This window comes from Stegostoma tigrinum, chromosome 1 (genome assembly GCF_030684315.1).
Source record: "Stegostoma tigrinum isolate sSteTig4 chromosome 1, sSteTig4.hap1, whole genome shotgun sequence".
NCBI classification, from domain to species: Eukaryota; Metazoa; Chordata; class Chondrichthyes; order Orectolobiformes; family Stegostomatidae; genus Stegostoma; species Stegostoma tigrinum.
Window position 1 is genome coordinate 66,333,261 of NC_081354.1, and position 15,928 is coordinate 66,349,188.

A 15,928-nucleotide genomic window follows, 5' to 3' on the forward strand; every position below is an offset into this window, starting at 1 on the left:
CAAATTCCACTTTGTGCCGTGATTTCAGGAAGGAGTTGCATATCACATTTGAAGCTAAAGGGATCAAAGGATATGTGGGAGAAAGCAAGAACAGACTAATGAGTTGGATAATCAGCCTCAATCATAAGAAATGGTGCAGCAGGCTCAAAGGGCCAAATGGCCTACTCCTCCAATTTTCTATGCTTCTACGGAACTTATTATAATCCCTCCATTGGCTGAGGTGGTCTTTGATTTGTTGCACATGTTTACAAGTTGAACAGATTCCTTGCTTTCCTCAGGCTTGACTCAATTTCTTGTTAGCTTTCATAGATGCACCTGAACAACTCCCCTCTCAACTTCTTTGGGACAGTGACTGTATTTCCTTTGTACAATCTGACATTATGAGCTGTTAATTCATCTCTGTATGACCAATACTTACTTTATGAAAGAACAGGTCTTTCCTTGGTGCTCTTGTGCCATCATCATATTATTTTCTGTAACTTTGGAGATTTTTATTGTTAAATAATTCACTTGATTTGAGAAAGGCCCTTTCTGTTCTTTTCAATGTTTCTGCTGAGCTGCTTACCTCCAGAGTATGATAAGCTGCTAATTCATGTTGAATCTATTACATTCGGTGCTTTGTTTTAGCAACCTCAACTTTATTCATGGGGAGTGCTATTCTTGACAGCATTTCTACATTGTACATTGGCTTCCATTACTTGTATCGAGATTGTATCTCTGTAACTTGAATAACATTCTTTGAAGGCGCTTTGGAGCAGACAGTAGTGGCTTCAACAAAATGCCTATTTTAAATCTTCCAAGCAGGTAGCAATGAAAATGTTCATAAGCAAAAAATATTGGACATATACTAATCCTTAATCTGCTCCATTTATGTTAATATTCTGGATGCAAATGCAACTGGTTGTCCTTGCTACATTAAGGTATCAAGCCCTGACTTGCTGAAGTCATACTATAGGATGATTTCTTCCTTTATATTGCTGTATTTCAGCATTGATATTGCCATCACTGGTTGCTTGATTAGAGAGTTTTTTTTTTATATCGGTGCCCCAATACTGCTACCATGCTTGGCAATGAGTTAACCTAATGATTTATGCTCTGATGACAAATTGGTCAAGAATTTTGCCAAGTGGATGATGAATCCAACAAGTCATTGTGTCGCACTCCTATTATGTCTATTGGTCACTACATTGCTGCACCTTTTCCATTTACAAGAAAATACATTTCTCCTGTCAGTGCATGGCTGATTTCAGACAGCTTTTAATTGCTATTGCTTCAAGTTTACTTGATGAACTTTGTCAAATAGTTGTAGCTGATCATCAATGGCTTCTTTCATGGTGTTTGTGCATCCACAAACAAGCAGATCGACCACTATAGCTTCCACTCTCTGAAGATCAGGAACATTGAAAAGAACAGAAAGGGCCTTTCCCAAATCAAGTGAATTATTTAACAATAAAAATCTCCAAAGTTACAGAAAATAATATGATGATGGCACAAGAGCACCAAGGAAAGACCTGTTCTATAAGAATGTAAATATTGGTCATACAGAGATGTTGTCTGCACTGCTATTCTTCTGAGCAGTGGAAATTACAAATGGCAAATGACATCTTCTGTTTCTCCTGAGGAGCATCCAAGATGTGATTACAAAACTGCTGGTTTCATCCAGCTTCTCTTGGCTAGCCATCCTTCACACATAGGGTGGCAAATATTATTGCCTTTGCAGGTTTGAGGCAAAATTACTTCATTGATTGGCATTGAAGCACTTCAGAGCTTCATTTGGATCCTTTTGAGTCTTGCATATTCTCATCTTGCCATGTCATTTCCCTATTATCACACTGCTAATCCAGTATGTAGGAGCTGTCACTTTCTTAACCATTCCCTTCTTTTCCAGATCTTCTAACCAGTTTTTAAGGCTGGTTTTCAGAACAACCTGAAATTCCGTCTCCAGATGTTGAATTGGTCTTGTGTCCAGATTTACTTTGAAATGATAGTCTCCTGGAAAGCATTTTAACCCTGCAGACACATTCTTGTACCTCTCTACGATCTCTTCCATAGTCCATGGCCTAGTGTGCTATAACATGTTGTAAATCTCATTTGGTACATTGAAGGCTTTGACACCGAACTTTAGACTTGACTTGGCTAGGATGAATAGTATCTGTTTGCTGTCCAGGATCTGGAACTCCAGATCCTAATTCGTGCTGTTACAATGTGCTCATGGAGTAATCTGGCTTCTCAGCAAGCATGTGGCACCACCACAGAGCCTTTAACTTATGTTCAAGGGCTTCATTTTTGGATTGTCATGTTGAGTGACTTTGCACAGTTCTGTGAAGATCATGATGTTGTATGATGTACCATTGTCAATTTGACACTATATGTCGACCCGGTTGTCTACTTCTGCAGTTCTCAAACAGTCACAAACCATTTATCATTGATTGACTTGACTGAACCAGTCAGTTTTATGGTATGTAGTGATTCAACAGAATTTTCAGCCAATATTTCTCCAGTGGCCATTTGTACTTGCTAGTTGTGTTTTCTATTTGTCAAATGCTTATACTTTTACACAAATGGATTCAGCTTCTTGCAGTGAGCACATTATTTTCCCCATTGTGAGGATATGACTTTTAATCCTTTGCATGATGTCTTCTGTAGTATTTTCATCCTGCCATTTGTGTGGGATTTGTGCCTGAAGGAATGCAAGACCTGGTTCATTCTGCTATGACTGTGCTCTAGCTGCTGATTCACAACCTCAGCACTTGTGCATAGTAATTGCTCTCTTGAGCAAACTTTCCCTTTCTTCATTGGCACACTTTCACTTCAAGATCTCTTATATCTAATATATTCCTGTCTTTAACTAGATCATCCTTTGATTGTATAAATTCACAGGTTTCCATGAGCTACGGTAGCAACGTGACACAAATGCATAATGTTTGCTGGAGGCTCAAAACCTGCCTCAAAAGCCCTTAAAATATCTACCATGTGTCTTTTCTGCTCGTCAAAGAGTATTAAGTGGAATATATTTTGAACATCTCTTCCTAAGTGCTGAAAGTCCAGTGATTTGATTTATTACTGTTAAATGCACTGAGCTACAGTGAAAAGTATTGTTTTGTGTGGCAACCAAACAAATCATGCCTTACACAAGGGCATCACAGTAATAGAACAGAGTGCAGAATATGGTGTTACAACCACACAGAAGGTGCAGAGAAAGATCAACTCGGACATATGAGAGGTCCTTTCATAAGTGTGAGAACAGGAGGAAGAAGGTGTTCTTGAATCTCTAGGCATGTGTTCTCAAACTTTTGCATCTTCTGTCCAATGCAAGAGAGTATAACTAGTGGGAAGAGTTCGTGATTATGTTGGCTGCTTTCCCAAGTCAGTGGGAAGTATAAATGGAGCCAATGGAAGGAAGGCTAGTTTTAGTAACTGTTAGTAACTGCTCTTGTTTGCTCAAGAAATCTGTTGATATTTCATAATTTTCAAATCGTGTGAACAAGAAATTCCAATTTTGCCCCATATCCCCTGTCTTTTGAGCAGGAGCTGGTAGTGCAAATGCTGTAGCCATGTTTCCTTAACCAAAATTTAACAGTGGCTGGCTTCTTTGATTTTTGTCCTAACTGGTCTTAGTTACAGTTCACAGCTCTCTGACATTCATCTCAGTGTTATTTCCAATATCATCTTTCAAATGTACTGCACTGTGTTCCACATATGGTCTTTATTCCATTGAGTTTAAGATATCTGTTCACAGGGTGTGTGTCACATGGTAGAGATCAAACGACTACAGAAAACTAGGAGGGAAACTTGAACATAGTTGCATCTCAATCCACAGGACTTTCACAGAATCCCAATGGATATCTCTCGTCATGTATTCAATCAGCCACAATCCAGAGACTGGAAAGTTTAGGTTGAAATGCTCCCAATTCCATAAAAATACACCCAGACTTGTGGCTGGCTTGTGGGAAATCGCTAGGCAGGGCCTTTCATTCACCCTAACCCTGCCATTCCCCAACCCTGAACCTCAGGACCCGACTGAGACCTGGCTCTACAAAGTCTGGTCTTTACAATGAACGAGCTCCAACAGAGCTCCAGTTGAACATACACTACTTCCCAAATCCTTACAATGAGGTATAGGATGCAGGAAATTTGGGCAGAGTGGTGAACTGGATATCACTTCACTTGCATCTGTGTTTCATTCTCGAAAGCCAAGATGAATTTCCATTGAAAAGACACTGGCTGTTCCTTAACAAGTGTTATTTTATAACTAACTCGGAGATTTTTTTTGGAAAAAATATGAAATGTACCACTAGTATAATTATTTAGAAGTGGCATCATGGCAGACAAATGCTTAATGTACTAGTTTCATTTTCATTAGCAGACCAGTGATCATAATCATCAGCAATATCTGCTAATAACATATGATGCTTCTCCAGACATTTCTGACTTGAAGAGTATTTGGCGTAATATATAACATAACACTGGAGAATGAGGTGGAGGGACAATTAATTTTAATCACACATCTTTCTAATCCATGCTGAGAGCTGCCCTGTTATGGAGATTGAGATTGAGATTTCTAGGTCCTGAGTATTTGATGGTACAGATTCGATGGGCTGAATATACTCTGTCATACCGTATGATTCTATGATTACATTTTGATTGGGTTTTGTTTTAAGGCACAATTGAGTTAGATTGAAATCAGTTTGGAGCAAAGATGATTTTCATAAATCATTCCTCTCTTGAATTAGACATTATCTGTGCATTAAATTTAGGCTTGAAGAAAGTAAACAAGGTGGGCTACAATAACAAGCATAATTTCCTTATCATTTTTGCTCCTCAGAGTGTCTCTCCTACAGATAAAAGTGATCTGTAAAATTAAGGTATCCAATGGAGATGGAAAATAACATGTCATTATTCACTGGAAGTTAAGACCTAGTGAGACAATTTTGCTTATGATGAAGACTAGGTTTGCTGCACACAATCTTTAAACTGCGAAAGAACAGAAACAATTTGGAAGTTTCAATACAGCATTTACAGAAGTGAGTGGTGTTGATCCCTCCAATACATGCAGCAGTAAGTAACAAAAGAAATGTTATACAGAAAACTGAAATGAGCTTAGAGTTCAGTCATATGTGGTAACATGCAGTTGAATAACTTTCTGAAATTCATTCTCAGAATATTAAATGAAAAGTGGTCATTTGAGTGAATTATCAGAGAAAGTTACAAAGATTAATCAAAAAAGATGATGACGTGGTTGCCTTTCTATTCAACAACAAAAACAGAAGTTGTTGGAAAAGCTCAGCAGGTCTGGCAGCATCTGAGAAGAAAAATCAGAGTTAACGTATCAGGTCCGGAGACCCTTCCTCAGAATGGAATGATGAAACACACTCCAAGGACTGAATGGCTATCTACAGTTCCAATCCGGTACAAAGTGCTCCTTTAAAAAAAAAACTGCAGTAATATTAGTTTTAGCAACAGGAGACTCACAACTGCAGATGATTGCTTTTAGTGTCTTACTCCAAGATGGCTAATTTTTCTGTGTCAGCACGGTGCAGCAGTTTATCAACTGCCTAGCACAGACATTCCCTCCTTTAAATCCTCCAGAGTCCTAGAATTATCTTGCTGAACACATTCATCTTTTGCTTCTAATTGAATAGAAAACAGCACCTTCATGCTCTAATCATATTGAACAAATAATGAAGTATTAATTGATGGTAAATTGCTCAGACAGGTAGTGTGGACATACATATGCAGAGGAAAAGTAGGAGCAGGTTTCAGGTTTATTTTCCTTCTTGCAAACAATTCTTTAATTATAAACAATGACTGATCTTGCATTGGGTCCATATTTTCTTAACTTATTGTGCCATAATTCTTACCCTGCCAATATAAATTACAGTTGAGATGTAACGTTGTGAGGTGGCTTTATGTGTGAATGACAATTTAGCATTAGCACTATATGACTGTTTAGATCAGAAGAGGTGAAGTGCAAGCATTCCATATGCTTTTAGCTTGACATTGATTCATGTTTCTGAAAGATGTTCTTAAATGATACTATCATATTTCACTTATAGTCTTTCAAGTCTTTCCTATTATTTTTCTTTAAGCTTCAATCCAATAATAGAATGCTGAGGTTGGGATAATGGTCTCTAATTGTATTACTGGATGAGATTTTAATACATTTAGCTAGATTTAAAATATGAATGCATGTCCCAGATTGGATTTCTTTCCTTATTGTATTCTATCTTTATATTTAACAACGTGCTGTAATTAGGTAGAAGCTTCAAAAATGAAGTGCCGTGCCAGGCTGACATCCTTTTTGAAGCTTCTTCGCTCAGAATGCCAACACAAACATAATGCATTAGTTTTAATGAAAACTGAAAGCAATTTTAACTTTGCCCATTGTTATTAATTTTCTTATGTTAATGAATTGCTAACTGTCTGAGAACTATCCATTGCCAGCAGACTGCAACAAGCATCCTAAATAGGAATTTTCATACTTTTCCGCATGTTCTTTTTAAAATTTATATTTTCTATGAAGCTCCTTGGAATGCTTCTCCTTGTTGAAACAATCCACCAATGCTGCTTTTGATTGCATCTCCCAAACCTGTGGCCTCTCCCATTTAGAAGGTCAAGTTCAGCAGATACATGAGAATATCACTGCCTACAGTTTATCCTCCAAGCCATATACCATCCTGAGTTGGAACACCTTTCCTTCGCTGTTGTTGTGTAAATATCCTCTATCACACTCCCCAATAAAATGGTGGTTGTCCCTACACCACATCTGCAGTGGTTTAAGAAGTCAGCTCACCAGTCTCTTCTCTAGAGCAATTAGGAATGGGCAATAAATGCTGGCCAATTCAGAGAAACCCATTCCTGTGGATGAAGAGAAACAAAGCACTAGGTTAATGTTGTTTCTGTTTCAGAATACGTCCTCCAAATGTTAGCAATAATGGTCTGTATACCATCATTCCCAAATTCTGAAAGAGAATAGAGTGTGCAATTGAAACTTTAAAGAAATAGACCATTAGAAATGTGGTAAAACAGGTCATCCATTTGCTGTCAATTCCAGGTTATTTTAAGAAGAAAAATTTGCAGAGAATATTTTGACAATGCACAATTGAAATAAGCAGCTAGTTCATTAACAACTCCAACATCTTAGGATTTCCTTGATCTTTTATGGTCATAGATCCCAGTTTGAAAAACATTCACATTGATCACAAGCATATTGAAATGTTTGAATAAGGATGTAATCCAATTTTAGTTTCTGCAAGGGGACTTTTGAAAGGGTGTAGATGCATTGGGATGTTTAATTTCAAAGGATTTTTGACAAATAATTTATTACTGTATTGAGATATGCCAATTTACATTATTATGATACTTACTATGTACAAGAAAATGCCTTCTGCCTTACAGTGAATTTTATAGGTAGGGAATATCAAGAGAGAGATATTTAGGGAACAAAACAAAGCATTAATTGAAAGAAAAGGAGTTACTGAGGGTGGGAGTAAGGTGATTAAGGGAGCAGGAAACATGAAATATACAGCTATTAGAGGACCAGAAGGTGATCATATAAATGGAGTGCTGAAGAAGATCTTGAAATTAGAAAGGACGAAGGGATGGTAAAAATTTGAATGTGGAATCAAATATCTTAGAGTTGATTTGTAGCAAGATGTCAAGTGTCTTGAGGTTTACGTGCATGAAAATGCAGGCATTAATGAGTCTGAGGAAAAGGGTACATCACTTGGGAAGACTCATATGTGATAAACAGCAAATACAGTGAAAGCATTGGAAAAGTCCAATCACAAGTTGATAAGAGTGTGGATGAATTTTTTGACGGTGGAGGAGCGTGCTATGCAGAGATGAAAGGTACCAATCTTGGTAACAGATCAATTTGAGAAAACTTGCAATCAAGCAATACAATGCAATTCTACACTATTTATTCTGTGCAGTATAAAGGTACATTCTGAATACATTTTAAAATTCCCTTAGAAATGTAGCGCCATATCAAAAGAAGCAAATATAATTTAGATATTACTTTTACAAAATAACACATGCCCTGATTTAAGGTTATTGGAATTAGATCAGTCTTGTTATAAATATTAATCTAATATTTTTCCCTAATGTTACTGTTATTGGATGGAATTGCCGCAGCACTTTTCATTGCTAACTCTTTAAAAGAAAGTTGGCTAACACTTGTCTTTCATTAATCTTGGTCAAACTTTGATTTTACAGTGGACTTTAAATCACTGGAAAGGAGGCGCTGAATCCTGAGCTAATTTTCTTGAGTTTCCCTGTTCTGGATTGAAGGCAGCATAATGTGACACTTCCCATTGAGTAAAGAGGATTTGCTTTTGTTACCGCCTACAGTGAGTTACTGTACATTGGATAGAGGAGGAAAGGTTCCTGATCAAAGTGAACTGTGGCCATGTGAGGCAACAAATTGAAATATGAATTGGATCGTGAGCTCCAAAATGACATTTATACATTGGCCAATTTAATTCATAATTTAAAAAGCTTAACATGCATTTATTTCATGCTGTATTCAATTTCGACTGGAGTCTGATAGTATGGCACCTGAAGATTATTAAAACATTTTCTGGATCAGGGAAGAGATGGCAAATGCTGGGAAAATCAAAAAATCAATAATGTGATGTAAAATTTAAAGAGAGTTAGAAGTATAACATTGTCTCATCTAAGTCTAGTTCATGTGATTTGATTGTGTTCAATATTTTTTACATATAAAAGAGCACATTTACAAGGCTAGGACAATATAATTAGATTGTGAACAGTGACTCCAAATCACTGCCAAATTAATGTAGTCAAATTTTGATAAAGCCACTGACTAATATAAATCCTTTAAGACTTCACTCAGGTAAAAACACAGTTCAAATTCAAGAAAGAAGTTAAACCTGGAAATGTGATATTTGTGAGTCTATTCTGGTAAATGTTTTACCATGTTAAAGAAAAAAAACAAGACTATGAGATATTGGAAGATCCCAGTTTAAAGGATTTAATAGAGTTTAAAGATTAGGTTATAATTATGTAATGTATGAAAATTAAATTTACATTCCCATTTAGAAAAAACACAAAGTTAGAATTTTATTCCCAGTTACCTGTAAGAATAGTTTGCTGATTTTTTTTATGTTGCCATGTTCTATCCTTGCATGAAATTTGTTTTTTTCCCACCTTGTGTCCCTCAAACTAATTACTAGAAAATAAATGAATGTGAATATATGAAAGTGAAGCAAGGATATTTGGAATGCCATGGAAGCATTTTGTAACCCAAAGGGTTAATGCTGTAAGTGGCCTCAACAGTGTTATTAAGGCTTCAGAATGAAACTGTCCACTTAATACAAAGGCTGGAGGAGATGTTATTATGTTGGATTGCTTCTAATGGTGAGGAATTGAGTTTTACATACACAGACTCTGATAGGTCCACTTTAGTTGCGTGTGGCAACAGCCTGTCACTGTAAATGAAAGTCCTGCAGTGAAGAGAATTCAAACAGCTAGCAGCATGTAAAAGTTTTCACTGGTCCGGAGGCCATTAGTTAAATGCTGCTGAGATGCTGCCTGCATGGTTCTGCCGGCTGTTAGTACTGGACGTGTGGTGACTGTTTGGAGAGGAAGGTAAAAATCCTCAATGGTTGAGGTGCCATGTGAAATTTAACTTGAGGCACCTTTTATACTGGGAGGTCTGATAAGCAAGAGATCTCCTAAACAGAAGGTAGGACGCCAGCTTGGATGAACTGCATTGCCTTCTAGCAATGAACTGTTTTGAGAAAACGGAACTCAGTATGCTTCTAATCCTTTAGATATTAAATCAACTATTTCAAAATCACTGTTCACTCTGTAAGATCTGTTGCATTTCTGTTGCTTTGTTAAAGAAATGCAAATAAAGCCTTTTAAGTAGAATCGAATGGCATGTGTTGCTATGAAAGTAAAATAATCATTAAGCTAAGGAGAAGTTTAAAAAAAGACTGTGCACTTATAGGAAGCTGATATGTCAAGAGCAGGTTGCATGCTTCATATCTATTATCAAATAGTGCACATATACCTCAACCTTTTTATGCCACAGTGAATTTAGTTTATGAACAGGAAGTTACTGTAAATTGTGAACAAATAACATTCCTACCATTTGAAGTTTTTATTTAAAGAAACCAATATAACACCTCAGCATTGTTCTAAACATTTTAAATAAATTTGGATTTCGGAGATCCCTGCATATTTTGATATTCCTTCATATAGACATTCATTAGAAAAATAACACAGCATGTTTTATTTTTAAATCTGAGACCCGTCGTAACTGATGAAGCTTCAGGTAATGTTTTAAATACTTTATAGTAATGGCATTGCTTAATATAATTTTGCTCAACATTGATGTACTATGTCTTGTTGCTAGTGTTGAAATGACTAACTTCATGAGAAAAGCATGCACATGTACCCTTAGGATTTCTTGGGTACATGTTGCTGTTCAGAGCATGTATTTAGAATTAAGTTAGCAGGTTACACAAGAGAAAAAAATGGTGGCTTATGATGTGCAGAAAACTAAATTAGAATCCAGTCGGTATGTGATGTGAGTTAGGGTTAATATATGAATCTATTGCTCAAGTCAGATGCTCAGTGTGGTGTATAAAAATATGCTTCACATGATCCTAGCTGTCAGTCCTTTGAGAGACTCAAAAACGGGTGGATTGAAGGAAGGAGTTAACTGCAATTTGTTAGTAGGTGGATCTAAGGCAATAGGGTTTAGTTGGCTACATGAAATATAGCTGTGAAATCTGAGCAACTATGATTTATTCCGTTATAAAGGAAGTGTCTTGCATGCCCAAGAGCAATCTAGTATGTTCAATGAAAATTTGTTCCTGAGCCTTAATTTAGTTTAAATGAAATGCAGACCAGCAAGTGACTTCTAGGGCTGCCTACTTCATGATAGCTGTCTGGAACAAAGGGAATTCTTTGTGATCCCAATAAGCAGATGCTTAAAGGAAGATGCAATTGCTGAAAATTACCTTGGGGGACAAAAGGGTTTGTTGTATAGACATTTGTAACAATAGATGAGCTGATGATAACCTATGTTGTATTTCTGCTTTAAGTGCTGTTAAATATTTAATACCACTAAAGGTGGCATAACTTAAACCAAGCAGTTTGAAATTCATGTAAGAAATTTTGATTCTGAATGTGCAGAACTTGCACAGAATCAACCCACCCCTTCTTCAAAAAGCAGTCTTTATTTCCCTTTAGTGCATCATGGTCTTCAATTGTTCAGCTTCCACTATAGTTCAGCCTCTCTAACATATTTAATACAGAGAAAGGTGCAGTGGATAAAATATTCATGTTATGTAGTCTGCATTTTTAAAGAATGTTCTTTCTGGTTGGTACCACTGATGTGCTTTGTCTTGGCATCGCAGTAGCTATGCTGACATGCTGCATGATGTAAATTGCCTTCATTCGTTTCAATGTTCGGGATTTTGTGTGATCTTTTCCTTGTCACTGGGTTGCAAGCAAAGCTGTGACAGTGATGGAATTGGCCAGGAAGGAGCTGCAGGTGTTTATCATTTCGTGTATCTGTTCAGAGAGCGACAGCTGCTGTTATAAGAGAGGACAAAATCAAAGTAAGTCAGCGGAAACATGCTGAGATGAAGAGAAGCAAAAAAAAATCACTAGCTTGCCGTATAGACTGCAGTTGTATATTCGTGTCACTTTTCAGAAGCTGTTTAAAGGATTTATCTGGCTCATGTGTTATATTAGCTCTTAAAGATTGTTATAGGCTTCATATGTATTTGCTGCATGTCAATGCTGTTATTGTATAATTTTCCGATACTGTCATCTTTGATAGGGAAGGACAATGCATCTTTAACGGGAGGTGGCAGCAAAGAGCTAGCGTAACTGTGGCTTGTTGGGTGACCGGTTACGTTCATCGGAGCTGAACTCTTCACAAAGAATAACGTCTGGTAATTACAAAAGTTTTTTTTTAACATTGCGAATCGTTCTAACGGTTCATCGGGTTACAGCAGTAAATTGAGATTAAATTGCAAACGCTATGTTCTAAAATAATCTGCGAGGCGTGAATGCTATGAAGTATGGAGGAAGGGGACACTGACTAATTACAAGAGATAGTGATTACGATTCGCTTTCTGCAAAAACTGAAAGATCTCAATTAAAATAATGAACTCCCTGATTTTGCAAACAAAAAGTAGGACTTGCTTCTCGGGTGCGTGGATAAAGTAAGCTTCCGACAGAAAATTCAAATACACTAATTATATTCACATGTAAGTAATTGGAATGACGCTCCTGTTATTGTGCTAACCACTTTTTTAAAGACAAATTTAAAGCACTGTCTGATAACGGAAGATCAATGAGTAATGAGATTGTCCTGTTTTACGTTTTAAGCAATTTTCAGTCATAGGAATGTATCATTTTGCTTATGCTGCTTAAATCGGCAGTTTTAAGCCAACAGGTTTATAAATTGTCCAACCATACCAACTAAAGGTTTTTGCAGTCTGTATCTTGTCCATACACCTATGGAGGTTGTGTATAAGGCAATGAGCTCTAGTTGTTGCCTTTGGAGCAGAGGAGGATGAGAAGGGCACCTGGCTGAAGTGCGTACATTTCTGGAGCAAATGGGACTTGAGTGTGGGTTTCCTGGTTTAGAAGTAGGAACACTACAACTGTGCTGCAATAATTCTGAACAAAAATTAGGGAAACTGATCAGGTGACTAGAAAGCAGTCGTCAGTGACAATGGGGGCCGACTTTTGGAATGAAAGCTCGGAGGTTTCGAGAGGAGAATTGTTTTCATTCAAACGGTAGTGGGTGTCTGGAATGCACTGCCTGGTAGAGTGGTTGAGGCAAGTAACCTTGCAACTTTTTTAAAGTATTTGGATGAATATTTGAAGTATCATAATAGTCAAAGATGTGGGGCTACTGTGTGCATTTTGGCATAGCAGACTTGATAAGGCTGAAGCGCCTCCTCTGTACTACACGATTCTATGAGCAGAAGTTGTAACAGTAAAATTGGGAGAACAATCAACATGAATGATTGAAGTAAAACAAATAACTGCAGATGCTGGAAACTTGAAAGGAAAACAGAAACTGCTGGAAAAACTCATCAGGTCTGGCAGCATTTTGTGGAGAGAAAGCACAGTTAAAGTTTGAGTCCAGTGACCCTTTTACAACCAATTTACAGTCTTTAACTTCAGCTCATGGTACAAGATCAGGTGATGAGATAAATGACAAAAGAAAATCAAAATCATTCGTGAGCTAGATGTAGGATGGAGTGGTAGGTAGACCTTTTTTAATTTGTGTTGGGGATCTGGAAGTGGAATTTGGATCAGATATTTATTCCCATTCTATCTGGATGACTAGACCGAGCTCTGCTAGACCAGACCAAAGTTGTGTGCTGAAAATATTGGACCACTTTAAATGTGCTTTCAACTTCAGCATCGCTTTTCATTTAGAGAAGGAAGTGTCAGATCAATGGAAACACAACTAATTGATGCTGAAGGGTCAGGCAATTTTAAAAAACTTTTTTATTTGTAAAGTCAGTTTCACGCCATGTTATCAGTCCAAACAAAGGTCTAAACACTTAAATAGGAGGCACCAGATTCCTTGACCCCAATTGGCTGTTCATAGGTGGTAGGAGAAATTGCTGATCCTTGGCAAAAGGAAGTCCTATCTTGAGGAGAGGAATTTAGTGAGAAAGCCTGTGAGTAGGCCATCTGGTCTCTGAGCCTGTTCCGCCTTTCAATAGGATTGTGGCTCAACGTCATGAAGAGATGAAACTTTGTATCCAGATTTGGGTTGATACCTGGGGGAGAGGTTAGTAGGTTTATGGTGGGCAGGGTTCTGCCAGGAAGGGCATATATCTTGGGGTTTCCCTGTGATTGTCCTTTACCTGGCACCACCATGAGGCCAGATAGGGAGGGCTGTTTGTATGAGCCACTGGTATTCAGCCTGTTCTGCAGCTGGTTCCATATTGGTGATGGCAAAACAAGGTCCTGAAATGGGAACTTATTGCCTATTTGAGTCTCGAATGGTTCACTGATATCACCATCTCTGCTGTTACAATGTTGGGGGCAGGAGTAAGTGGTAGACAGAAAGCAGCCTGCCCTTGGAAGTAACATGCCCTTTACCTTACCTGCTGGTGGATTCTGGGGATTGGAAAAGTCATTTCCCAAGAATAATTTCCAATTGACCAATGACATCCAAAATAAAGTAATTTGAAGCATAGCAGATTTCTCGCAGTCTGTTGTGAAAACGATCAGAAAAGCTATGCATTTTAAAAAGTACAGGTTCTGTGAATGCCCACTGGCGTCACTAATTTCTTAATTTTGACCATGGCCTTAATTTGAACGGCAGATAATTCCTTTTGTTTGTGTTAGTGACTTCCATGTAATCTGGGTGAAATTAGTTGAACTAGCAACTTTAAAAAAAAAACCTGAGTGCATATATCAACAATCACTGAAGTTCATGCTTTCCTCAGTCTCTTGCATTTCTTTGATTAAAACAGATCTGAAATATTGCTTAAAAAAGACCAGATTCAAAGTTCTGCATCTTGCACTGATCAGGACTGGGATGCCATGAAGCAAACTTTAGGAAAGAACACCAAATTATACAGTATGTAGTTTTGGTTATAGAAATGTGGTTGAATCTGTTAGCTGGAAGTCTTAGCAATTTGATTTCATCCAAACAGGCACATAGATTCTAATTGTTCAATGCTGTGCCAGTTGGGAATACAGCAAGGATTAGCAGTCAAACTGCTTGCTCTGAGGTGAAACATCCAGTTGCATCTCCAAGCCAGCTATAGTGTTGCAATGTCTTGTGCTTCAGGAAAATTCCGTTTACCCAAATCAGATCCTGTATGCAAAACCAATCGAAGTTTTTGAAATCGTAAAATCTTAGAATGGCTCCTTCTGTGCTGTAAACCTTAGGCCTGTCATGCCCATACTCTTTGCATGGTGACTCAGTGGTTAGCACCGCAGCCCCATGATGCCAGGGACCCAGGCTCAATTCCAGCCTTGGGCAACTGCCTGTGTGGCGTTTGCATTTTCCCCTTGTGTCTGTGGGTTTCCTGCTGGTGTTTTGGTTTTGTCCCACAGTTAGGTGCATTAGCCATGGGAAATGTAGGGTCACAGGGATAGGGTAAAGTGGTGGGTTGGGGTGGGATGCTCTTCAAAGGGTCAGTGTGGACTTGATGGACCGAATGGCCCGCTGTCACACTGTAGGGGTTCTATGAATATGAACTCCACTCAGAAACGCACACTTCCAGTGCTACCCTCTGTCTCCTATGACGGAGTCAGTTTGTTTTTTTAAAACCCATCTTGCAAGCTCACGTCTGACCCCATGCGACTTTACCTTCTCTAACAGCCTGCCATGCGGGACCTTCTCAAAGGCCTGACTGAAGTCATGTAGACAACATCTACTGCCCTATCATCACTGGTCATTTTTGTCACTTCCTCAAAAAACTCAACCAAGTTAATGAGACACTACCTCCCCTTCAGAAAACCATGTTGCCCCTCACTAATACACCCATTGATTTCCAGGTGGGAGTAAATCCTGTCTTGAAAAATCCTCTCCGATATTTTCCTTACCACTGATGTAAGGCTTGCTGGCCTGTAATCCACTGGATTATCCTTGCCACCCTTCTAAAACAAAGGAACAACACTGGCTATTCTCCAATCCTCTGGCACCTCCCCTGTAGCTGGTAAGGATACAAAAATTTCCCTCCAGGCCCTAGTAAAAGTAAACTAAACTATTTTTTGACGTTGTTACAAGCCCATTGAAGTCTTTGAACTTCCAAAGTCAACCTTTATAACCTGCTTGGTGAAAGCCTCGAATTTTATAATTATATTTAGACAAAACATTAAGGTGGATTACAAATCCTGTCCGTCCCCCACAATGAAGGTTTATTACCCTTTAGTTTTGCCAAACGTTGGGGCACCAGAT

The 15,928-nt window shown here is 38.1% G+C and overlaps 1 protein-coding gene across 4 annotated transcripts in view; it reads left to right on the top strand.

Moving 5' to 3' along the window:
• Positions 1-11,424: 11,424 nt before the first annotated feature.
• Positions 11,425-15,928, top strand: part of ndst3 (N-deacetylase/N-sulfotransferase (heparan glucosaminyl) 3) — a 989,735-nt gene continuing 985,231 nt past the window's right edge. For 2 of the 4 annotated variants that reach the window (XM_059646033.1, XM_048537017.2), the window contains exons 1-2: positions 11,428-11,597; positions 11,822-11,936. The gene's annotated coding sequence lies outside the window, so the exon portion shown is untranslated. Of the gene's footprint in view, positions 11,598-11,821; positions 11,937-15,928 lie in introns of all 4 variants that reach the window. The other 2 variants (XM_048537072.2, XM_048537066.2) reach the window with 2 other exon arrangements.